Here is a 12,670-nt window from a genome sequence, read left to right as displayed (position 1 = left end):
CCGAACTAGTCCTTAAAAGGAGATGAAGGGGAGCTCATGTAAAAACTAGCCCATCTCTTAGATTACATCATCCTTGTGATACTCCCACTCCAAGCTGAGAGGCAGAACCTGACAGCCTTGTTTTGCATTATGAGTCTTAACTAGCCCTTCCTCATAACACAAATGAAGAAGATATAGTGGCCTCCTTCTTTATATACCAACATTCATTGAACAGAATATATATTCTGTTCATACAACATCTGATTGTAAGTCTATCTAAAAGTAGCTGAACACAACACACCTTATGAACACACACTATCAACACACCTTATCTTAAACTCCTTATAAGAGTTTTCAGACCTTATCATGACAACACTTCAGTCATTTATGTTGAATCAGTTTCAGCATTAAAAAATAAAAGATTAATTTGAACAGTGTAGGAAAAGGGATCCATTCTATAGATTATTCATTAGATTCAATGGCTCAGTGTTATATGCATCAAAGAACACTTCTTTAATTATGCAATACTATAACATATTCTTGTATGCTCATTTATCATCTCTCTTTGAGAACTTCCGCACATCCTCAAGTCACTGCGTTTCTTAGCCACTGACTTGAAAGTAGCTGAATCTCTGTGGAAAGAACTAATCTGCAGAAGGTGATCCCAAACAGAGGAAAAATTTGGTTGCTTGCTCCATTCCTGACAACTTGCCACTGAAATCTATTCTTTGTGCAGTTGAAAATTGCATCATCTGCTGTTGTAGGATTGTTTTTCTTAGATAAGCCTAAGAAGACTTCATCTTTATCATTCCAAGGAAAATAAGTCAGAGAAAATGAATTTTCAAAGGGACAAATTAGGTGAACAAACAGCACTGCTATGCAGTCGCTGTTAAAGCAGTCATAAGTTAGTTTTATCATTTAGCCTAAGAGACTTCTTGCAAGAATCTCTGGTCTCCGCTGAAAATAAAACAAAGCTTTCATCCTTTAAAATTTTTTTTTTTAATATTTTGAACTTTGAAAGCTATATAACTTTCCTACATACAAGACAACATGGCTTGATAAATATAAAAGAACCTGTTAGATCTGATACTGCTGTTATTTTAAAAGCTTGCAGAGCTTTTTTTATTTATTTATTTTTATGATGCTAACTTAAAACACTGCCAGCAACAAGCTAATGAGCTTCATTCATGTAGTCCTAAGAAATGAAAAGAAGCTGAAGTGTATTTTCATGAGTGTCAAGTACAGTACCCAGCTGCATGTATGTAATCTAAATGGCTTTGGTACAGTTAGAGAAAAAATATGCATGACCAAAGTGACTCAAGTGGCAAGTGTGTGCAAATGCAAGAGAAATGGGCTTTTTGGTCTGCAGGGAAAAGGGAGCCTTCAAATAGATGATTGACTTGAGGTTGCATCTTGGCAGCATACACAGCTTGCTGCACTGACAAAAAGCTCTCTGATGTGTGTCTATTTTGTAAATTACAGAAGGGAGAAGAAAGCAAGCTGAGGATGCACTTCCCTAGGTACAATAATAAGTTTCTGAAAACAAAAAACTATGAGAGCTTTTTAAGATTTCACTCTGAACACTGTTGTGTAAATTGTGCACACCTGATACTTTTCTGTCCCACTGGAGAAACACGGTCAGATCTTCTTCCTGTCAGTGAAATTATACAAGCTAATGTTCTGAGTACCTGAACATATCTCCCCATATGGTGTTGTCTTAAGATAAAAGCACCAATAAGCCTGTTGTTTTCAATCTCTGCTGGGTTCTTTTGTTTGTTTGTTTTTGTTTGTTTGTCTTTGTGGGTTTTTGTTGCTGGTTTTGTTTGGTTGGTTGGTTTTGGAGGAGTTTTTTGCATGTGTCTTTTTGTTTCCTCTCTATATCCACTCATGTTTTTTGGCAGCACATTTAAATACTGAGTCAGCAGTTCTTCTGATTTGTCAGACCTCACTTTAAAGCAATGTATTCCTGTGTTTCATTCTTGTAAAACTTGGAGTTTTCTTCCACTGCAAATACTCCAGTTCATTTGTGTAAGGATATTACACAATGTTACAGAATCCCAGAATGTTTGGGGTTGAAAGGGACCTCTGGAGATCATCTAGTCTAATGCCCATGCCTAAAATGTTCAAAGTCTCCTGTAGACTTAGCTTAGGTAGACCTTTTCTGTACTATCCAGTAGTTTTTTACTTTTTTTGAATCAGAGTCCAGAACTGAATACAGTACGTCAAATGGGACCTCACCAGGGCAGAGTAGAGGGGGAAGATAACCTCCCTCAACATGCTTGTCATATTGTTGTTGATACACCCTAAAATGTCATTGGCTTTCTTGGTCACAAGGGCACACTGCTGGGTCATGGTCATTCTGTTGTCCACCAAGACTTAAAGGTCCTTTTCCACATCAGTGCTTTCCAACATGTCAGCCTTTCACCTGTAATGGTCTATGGGGTTATTCCTCCCTAGGGAAAGTATGCTTCTCTTGCCCTTGTTGAACTTCAGAAAGGTACTCCATGACTGCAGATCCACTCTCTATGATCCAGTACAAACTGCAGCTTCATACCTACCCATATGTGAACTTCAAGGGCTACAAATCCACATTTACTCCACTGTAGCCCTTCAAGGAGTGCTCCAACTTGATTCTTCATGTGTGAGATAGCAGGGGGACAGCCTGCTCCTGATCCTGGTATCTTTGCTCTGGCATTGCTCTCACCTCCTCCTCTCATCTGCTCTGCAGTCTTTTTTTTTTTTTTTTTTCTTGCAGTTTTGTTTCCCTTTTTTGAATATGTTATTCACAGGGGCACATCCATTTTCCCGTATCAAGTTGGCTTTGCCCAGAGCAAAGATCAGAACTGGAACTGGAGAAGCTTCCAACAGCTTCTCACAGGAGCCGCCTCAGCGCTCCCCCTGCCTATAAAATACCACTGCACTAAATGAAGACAGTCCTTTTTAATGCCAAAATGACTGCAAGGAGGTGGTAAAATTGTATGATAAAGGAAATGCATACCCATAAGGTTATGGAACCAGGCAGCAGTCTATGCCTTGCACCTTCTGGAACAGCACCAGTGAAGGCAAGGTTGTTAGCTGCTGGCATTTCATTTGAAGAAACAGAGAAATTAAGAATACTTGCACCAATGGCAAGGTTACTGGGGCATTGTTTACATACAGGAAGAAAAAGAAAACCAGAGACATCTCTGTGGTGCACGAAGCTGGCAGTTACCGTTTCACAAGTGTATTTCTCTTTCTTCAATGGTAAGAGCATAATTTTCCAGAAGGATTAATTCACAACTTCCTCTCTGGCGCTTGCCACACCCTGTAGAGGAATGGGTAATATTTCTAAAAATGTTTACCTGAGGTTGCCTTGCTTTTTTTTTTTTTTTTTTACCTTTGAAGAAATATTTTTCAATTAACTGCAAATCTCTTCCTGTGATTAATAGTTTCCTATCAGCACCAAAGTGAGATGTGCTAAATCTTTCCCATATAAGTGATTATGATACTGCAGTCATAGCAGTATGAAATTTGAGAAGGTAAATTAATTGCCATATCTTTCTTGTCCACCCCTCTTGACCACCTCCAGCCTACACCATGGGACAAACAGAATCAAAATTACATGATGCCTTGATGCAAGCAAGTTTCAGCATCAGCTAAAACATTGGTGAGTTATGAACACTGGTTTTGGCCACAAATCTAAAATACAGCACCATATGGAATACTACTAGGACAATTAATTCCACCCCATCCAGATGCAGAACAGTGGGGAAAGAAATAAGATATGCAAGCCTCCAATAAAAATGACCAATATGGCAAAATAACTCTCCGATTAATTGAGACAGATAAAAAATAATTAAAGAAACAAATCCAAAATACATTCCAGGAGAAACAGACTATATATTGGTGAAATAAAGTCCTGTAAAGTTTGGTTTGTTTCTTCCTTCCTCTTTTCTTCTTTGGAGGCTAGATATCTTTTACTTTTGATTTAATTGTTTGGAACATAACAGCGTGATAAAAGTTTTCTTATGGAAATTTCTCAGAGCAACACAATCAATCATTTCTCCAGCTCATGCACTGTCTTGAGCCCCTGAGCCTCAAAGACTTCTTTTCTATGGAGCTTACTCTTTAATTTAGCAGTGATCAAAGGCTAAAACATTTATCATGCTTATTAGTGAATAAACCTAGCAGCAGGTATCCCAAGTGAGGAAGCAAACCCTCATTTCCTGCAAGAATGAATTGGAAATTATCCAAAGTGCTTGCAAACATTTTTCAGGAGTGACAAATTGTCAAAAAGAAAGCAGCTGATGGATGTGACAGCTCTAGGTTATGAGGAATGAAAAAAAAACAACAAAAAAACCCCCCCACAAACAAACACAGCCCCCACCAAAACAAACAAAGAAGCAAACAAAATCTTGAAAAAATATCTTCAGACTGCCCTATGGGGAGATTCTGGAGTTTCATTTACTGTAATTGCCTCTGAAAGACTCTATGAGATGACTTTAGAACCAGGCTGCAAAGTAACTATAAAATGTTTTGGTTATTAAATGTTTCAATAAATGGGAAACTCTTCACACTCATTTCCCTTTTAATTCCACAAAATGCATATTGATAAGTTGGGTGGGTTTTTGCAAGCATCATCTGTTCATATCTGCTCCAGCTCAGGAAATTGTTACCCTGCTGCATTGGGAAAAGGACCTATCTATTCTGACATGTAGCAGAAGAAACAAGGACTGGATTGTGCTCAGGTTTACCACATAAGGTTCACATTCATCTGCAGGTAGGGTAACAAGCCCACAGAAGTTTCCTGGGGAACTGGGAACTTGATAAACTGCTGAACTAAAACTAAAATATAAGTAGGGACTTGCTCTGTCTGATGAAAGCAATCCCACCAACAGCTTTTGATTTTTCCCACTTGCTACTTATCCAAAGCTGTTATCCTGTGTTTTATTCATTGGTCTTCTCTCTCTTGCTTGCTTATTATCACTTGGACACACAGTCTGATGTTGCTTTATCTTTTACTCATATTCCATCTTATCTTCTTGCATGTAGACCACCTTTGTCTCTATGTTGTAGAAAGCTGTGGGCTTTTAAATACTTCAGTGTTTTCTCCCTCTGCCCTTGTTCTCAGACTTCAGTTCTGTGATTAACTAGAGTATCCACTCTGATGTGCCTCCCAGGCAAGCAAAGAAAATGGAAAAATTTAATACTCACCTTTTAAATTTACCAGTACACTGCTACTTTATAGGGAAAGCGTGTCACTACATAAGCACTCTTTCAGCTGCTTTATCTGCCATACTTAAGGATTGTTCAATGGAAGCACAGACTACCCAACAATCTTTACAGAACAAGACATCTGTGTATACACATCTATGTGTTGCATAAGAAAGTCACCCTACAGAGTAAACAGTAGGTGTTCTGGTTTCATATAGCTGTTCTTGGTAAAGTGTTTTTGTGTACAGATAATTTTTTTGTATATTGATTTTGTGCATCTGGTAAGAGCACACTTACCTGACAATAAGTGTTATAAATTGTGGAACTAAGTAAGAAACTCAGTGCAGAATACTTACTGTCACATGCAGAACTTTGGATTTAAACCATACTTATAAGTGCATTTACTTTATGGGATTTTTTTTTCCCCTGTATTTCTTCACAATATGAGCCCAGAAGTGTTCTGTACACCAGTTCACTCATGCAAGATGCTTCAACCTCTCAGTCCCCGGTGAGAGTTTGCGCTGGAGAAATCTTCAGCTTAGAACTGACAGATATGAAAGGTCCTTGCTGCTGTCCATGCTGGTCAGTATCCCCAGCAGCAGAAACTTGTACTGCTTGAACATAATTTTCTATGTTAAGTGAAGTTAACTGGTGAGAATATAGTTACTATTTTCTATGAGAAATATTAGAAACCTGCAGAAATTAGATTATGTGTACCTCTCCCTCAACACATAGGAAACCACCTACAACCTAGTTTTCTCTTATCTGTAGTTATTTTACCTGTGGTTATTTTACTTATAATATATAGTGTCTCATGCCTGTTTTCATGTCAAAATGAGCATGAAGCAAGGAAAGCACAAGAGTTTAACCTTTTGTGCAGTGAATGTCCTATGTAGTCCTGAGCAGCAAGAATATCCAGAAATAGTGACAGTGAATGTCAAAGGTGTTCAATTAGTTAAGGTAGGATTTAAATGGCAAATTTCTCAAATGTGATTTTCAAAGGTAATGGGCTTAACTATGGACTTTCAGCTGTTACAAGAAGAGTCCTAATGACACAGACAAACATGACAGATGCAAAATCTACCTATAAAGACTAATTTAAAACACCTCAGTATAAATCCTCTGATTTATACAGCGGGTCTTAACTATTCCATATCCTCCTGAAGATAAATGTAGTTGCACTTTGTCCTCTTATATTCTCTTAAAGAAAAAATGAGAAATCACATGGAATAAAATCAAGTCACCTACTTCTGCTGCCGTCAGAGCTGCTATTTGGTAAGGAACGACTAAGAAATACGTATCACTTGACTGAATGTATGAGAGGTAATAAAAGTTTGCTTCAAAAAGAACCCTGACCCAAACTTGAGAAATCCTGTTTAATATTCCTTCCTCACCTTGTATTTAATTGTTGCCTCCATCAGTAAAAATTGCAATGTGAAACATTTGAAGTTAATGAAGAAAAAAAAAAGTCTGAAAAATAGTACTATGAATACTAATTCCACAGAATACTGCATTTTGGGTTTATTGGAAATGACATAATATTCAGTCTGTTTCTAAAAAGTCAGGTAACTTTGCCACAAACTAAGACATAAATCCTGCAATAACATAAATAACTGTTTTTTCTTGAGAAGGAATATGAAATTTTGGAGTGGACCAGCTCTTAAATAAGGGCAGAACAAGGAAATGATTCCTTAATTTTACTGAATATGTTTTGAGTATGAACTGAGGTAGAAAACAAATCTTCCTGTGCTGTAAGCTAAGCAATTTGCATAATGTTTTTAAGCTTAGAAAAAAGAATATTTTTCTGATATTGTTACTTAAAATACATATTGAAATCCTTTTGTTGTTATGGTCCACAAAACAGATAAATAAAAATGTGCAAATATGCATTTTGACAATTTAACAGAACAAAAACTGCAAACTTGACAGTAAGCACTATTCAGTTGTGAAATAGTCTCCCTTGGGAGATGGTGCAAAAAGCTACTTCTCTAGGAATATTTACAGTTTTACTACACGAAACATTGGAAAATATACTGTAAGAAAAAAATCCTGTACTGACAGCAGCCTGGACTAATGTTCTATTCATTTTCTGCAAATTCTATGAAGAATGTGTTTCAGTTAGTTGATCTTAAATTCTTCTTTGAATCTCACATCATCTACCATAGACTTTGATTACAGCATACAGATCAAGGAGTTATAAAAAAAAGGAGTTATATAGTGACCTGAATAATTTATTGTAGGAAACGTTGAACTATAACACTGTAAAACGGACCGTTTCTTCGATGCCTCTCAAGCACGGTGGCATGTCTATTTGATCGTGGTATGAGTCATCCATGTTGCATTCCCCTCATTTCAAAAAGTACTATAGGCTATGAATTCAAAGCAATCTGACATAATGCAACCTATTCCTGTCTTCTTGTTGTTGTCGGTTGCAAGTACAGTAATGCAAGTATAAAATGCCTTAATAAATTACCATTCTCTTGGTTCCCCAAAATCCTCCAAAAGAAATAAATCTTACTGTTCCACAGAGATCAAATATAAATGTAGTAAAATATGATTTCATGGGAAAATTTCTTAGGTTTTTCCTCATATTTGTGCAGTTACTATTTCTCTTCCCAAACTCAGCTTTTTACCTGATTTTGAAGTGGCAATATGTTTTACTTTTGCTACACTCTTGTGTGTGATTAAAAAGGCAGGTTACAAAGGAGATCCCAGTTTAGTCACCAGCATATATGTAAATTCAGACTCACCTGAGGAAATATTGAAGGTAATCATTCCCTATTTCAGATACCTGCAGATTTCTCTCTTAACCCATCCTTAATTTCCCTGATGGAATAATAAGATAGTCTGAGATATTGTTATTATCCCCTAGTCTCTTTCTCTTTTATATCTTGGCCTTGTGTTTCTGGATATTTCTGAGTAGCCATTTTATTTTCAGCTACTGCCACCCATCATAGCTGTGAACCAAGAGCTGAATACTCTCGAAGCTAGATCCCACAAGCCAGTGTCTCCTTCCACTCATATCAGCTGCAGGTATATCAGACACTGAGGAGGAGTCAAAGTTTGTTGTTACTTACTATTTCACCTGTTATTAAGAATGAATGTTATTGGTGATATAGTTTTTGAGATATACCTCTTGTTTTTCAGTGTGGAAAAGTATTTGGCAGACACAGAAATAACAAAGGATTTCCCACCTTAGTCAATGTAGCTGTTGATTAAAACTAGTTGAAGTTTATTAAGGACAAGTATATATTTTACAGTAGCAGATATCTTAGTATAATAATTTGTCTTGGGAAAACTCATCTAATCAGTCCTCCTTTGGTGGAAGGATGATGATGAAGAAATAATTAGTGCTCTAGACCAATGCTTCAAGGTGCTGAGGCCACAGTGTAGTGATCTTTGAGCTATGTCTTTGTAATTCCTCATCTACTAATGACAGAGCAAAACAGAAGAGGAGTTTGGTTTCCATTGGATGCTGGCACTGAACCAGATAAAAACTAAGGTTTTTGTAGGCATTTGTGGAAAACAATAAACATTCATGAGAAGCAGTAAAGCTTGGTGGTTTTGTGAGCTAAACTATATCAGTAATAGTAACATAAGAGCCCTTGTTAGCCACTGTCAAGCAATGGAGTAGCTAATAGACTGAGTAACTTTGTCAAAAAAGACAAACTCCTGCAGACTAAATGTAATTTACTTAAACACTGATTGCGTATCTCATACAAATACTGCATTGTCACTGGTCACTGGTTTTTGATTACAATGTCACTTTCTTATCCAAAAGGCTGATATAACATTACCTGTCTTTTCTGCAAGAATATGCCAGACCAAGAATTAAGAAATACTTTTTTTTCCTGGGTTATTTAGGGTTCAATTAGTCATGGAGTGTTTTTGTTTCTGATTTATAATACTAGCTAGTATCAGACAAATAGCTTGTGCAAACTGTTTATGAAAAGTAGCTAATCCTCATCTGACATCAAAATACAGAATGTTTTTGCATCATTATACATTTGCTATTGTAAAGATGAGTAAAGAAGCAGAAGCTATTGAGACTCTTTTTTTGTGGGTAAAAAAAAATACAGATATATGAAGTGAAGCATGTTTTGTCTGTATGCATCTGAGCATTAATAACCCTTTATTCATATAGGATCACTGACAATAGATGTGAGACCTGATTAATTTGACTTATGGTTTTACTTTTTACTTACCTGTATCAATTTAGAAGATGTAAAAAACACAACCTACTGAACTGCAAAGTGTAGGTGGAAGTTCTACTAGGAGGTCATGCAAAGATATTTCAGCTGTGCAGATAAAAAATAAACCAGGATATAAGTGTGAATACCTCACATCTGACTTAAGAAGAATTATTAGATAAATGTCTGTGCCTAATTTTTGAAGAAAGATGAGGGCATCAAGCTAAGCTTAGCATTGCATAATAATTAGTGTGCTTGTAAAAAGGAGAGAAAATCTTTGCTGTCAAAAGAGATGTCTTCAGTCAAATTTTTAGTATGCTTATAAAAGGCAGATTCATATTACAAATCTATTGAGAGAAATCCATCCCTTTGATACTGGAGCAGTGAAGTGCCAGTATTCACACTGATAAATGAGACAACAAAATAACTTCTACAATAATATTTCAAGATTATTTTTCTTATTAGGAATTTACAATTTTTTACATTTCTTCTCATTATGTTTGATTAATGTCTGTCTGAAATCAGTAAGAACTTCTCTTTTGACATGAGATGATGTGCTTTGCATGGTCATTTTTACTGTGGCTGTGTCAGAAGCCAACACACACTATTCACTCCTCAGACTCAAGAGTTCCATGATGCACATCAGTGTCGCACCTAAAAAATAGATCAGAGGGTTCTGCTACAGGCTCTGTGATAAATGTACTTCTTAATATTCCTGTGACTTCCTTTCCTCAGGTTCCATGAGACGTGGTAGATCTAGCTTTTCACTCTGGAGTTTCCCTTGTTACCATGAATTTATGCCATTTCCTTTTACACCCTCCCCATGAAATACATTCTTATCACAATTAAGGGTTGGAAGGGACCTCAAAGGATCATTGAGTGCAAATCCCCTGCCAGAGCAGGGTCACCTACAGGAGGTCACAGAGGAACATGTCCAGGCAGGTTTTTGTCTCCAGAGAGCCTGTTCCAGTGTTCTGTCACCCTCACAGTAAAGAATTTCTCCTTGTATTTATATGGAACCTCTATGCTCAAGTTTATATCCGTTGACCTTTGTCCTATCATTGGGTATAACTGAGAAGAGCCTGACACCATTCTCTTGGCTTTCCCCCTTTAATATCTGTAAACATTAATGAGGTCACCTCTCATTCTCCTCTTCTCCTAGATGAAGAGACACAGATCCTTCAGCCTCTCCTCATAAGGGAGATATTCCACTCCATCATCTTGGTTGCTCTGCACTGGACTTTTTCAATCAGTTCCCCGTCCTTCTTGAACTGTGTATCCCAGAACTAGACACAGTATTCCAGACTGTGGCCTTACCAGGGCAGTATAGAGGGAGAGGAGAACCTCTCTTTACCTACTGGATACCCCTTTTCTAATGCATTCCACTATTCTATTGGCCTTCTTGGCCATGGCTCATGGTCATCCTTCCATTCATTATCATTCCAGGTCCTTTTCCCCTTCACTGTTCTCTAACAGCTCAGGCCCCAGCCTGTACTGCTGAAGGAGTTGTTCCTACCCAGATGTAAGACTCTACCCTTGCCCTTGTTGTACTTCATTAAATTTTTCCCTGTCCAACTCTCCAGCCTGTCTAGGTCTGTCTGCACAGGCTTCTGGTGAGTGAGCCACTCATCCCAGCTTTGTGTCATCTGCTAACTTGCTGAGAAGATGCTCTGTTCCACCATCAGGGTCATTGATTGAGATGTCGAACTGTACTGGACACAGCAATGACCCTGGGGGACTTCACAAGTCACAGGTCTCCAGTTGGACTATGGACCATTGATCACCCCTCTTTGGGCTCCATTGCATAACCAATTCTTACTTCATCTCACTGAGTATTTTTCAGTCTTAGATTTCCTGAGCTTGCACACAAAGTTGTTATGGGAGACTGTCAAATGTCTTGCTAAGGTGAAGGTAGACTACATCCAGTGGTTTCCCTGCACCTACCCATTCAGTCTCAACATCATAGAAGGCTATCACATCAGTCAAGAATGATTTCTCCTGGGTAAGTCTATGCTGACTACTCCTGTTAACATTTTTCCCTTCCATGTGCTTAGAGATGACCTCCAGAATGAGCAGTTCCATCATTTTTCCAGGGATGAAGGTGAAGCTGACTGCTCTGTTATTGCCTGGATCTTCCTTCTTGCCCTTTTTGAAGAATGGAGTGATACTGGTTCTCCTACAGTCCTCAGACACCTCTCCTGTGATCTTTCAAAAATGATGGAGAGTGGTAGGATGATAACATCAGCAATCTCTCTCAGCACTCTTGGGTGCATCCTATCAGGTCCCTTGTACTTGTGTATAATCAATTCGCATAATTGATCTCTTAGTCTGCACAGACCAGTGGTGAGTCTTTCACACACCAGGCTTTCTCTCTTATGTCCAAGATCTGGAGTTCAAAAAGGCTGCTCTTAGGAATAAAGACTGAAACAAAAAATGCTTCCAGCAACTCTACCTTCTCTGCATCCTCTGTTATCAGACTTCCATCCCTATTTTCCCTATTCTTCCTTTTACTGCTAATATATTTGAAGAAGATCTTGTTTCCTTTTACTTCCTCTGCTAGTTTGGGTTCAAAGGTTCAAAGAGTTCTTTGGCCTTTTTTGTTGCCTTCCTACATGCTCTGACAACATCCACATAGTTCCACCAAGTGACATCCACATAGTTCCTTCTTCCATGAGCTCTGAATTTCTTTCTTGCATGAGACTTTCTTCAAGAATTCCTTATTGATACTTGAAGGTCTCTTACCACCTCTACTCATTTTTTTTAACTCAAGAGATGCACCTATCCTGGGCTTGAAGGACATGTTCTTTAAAAACTGACCAATTTTCTTTTTCCCTTCTTATGGAAAGGAAGTAATTATTCATACTGAAATTTGGATAGCTTGAGATTCATAGTCAGTGAATTTTAGACATCAAAAATTAACAATCACCAGTGGACAAAAACATAATCAACATTAAAAAAGAATCTGTACTCACAATAGCTTAGAATCAGTTTGTATAAAGTTTGTTCCAATGTTGAGGGACTCTTTTAAACACTGATAAGTTAAACAGTATTATAGTTGAAAAATGGCTTGAGGCAAAGAATTAATGAAAAAATACCCTGTTGTGAATCCCAGCAAATTAGGAGCTATAAAATAGGTATTATATTTAGAAATGTTAAAGCTGGTTTGAGTTTTTAGATTTCAGGAGGGGAAGAAATCTGTACTCAATAGAGTACAAGTGTTACTGGTTAACTTAAAATAGTCAACACATTGCTGACCTTGAAACATATCCAAGGAAAAAAACAGATGACATTAGAGTGGTGGGAAGGTA

This window comes from Calypte anna, chromosome Z (assembly GCF_003957555.1).
Source record: "Calypte anna isolate BGI_N300 chromosome Z, bCalAnn1_v1.p, whole genome shotgun sequence".
NCBI lineage: Eukaryota > Metazoa > Chordata > Aves > Apodiformes > Trochilidae > Calypte > Calypte anna.
This window is presented reverse-complemented; position numbering follows the sequence as displayed.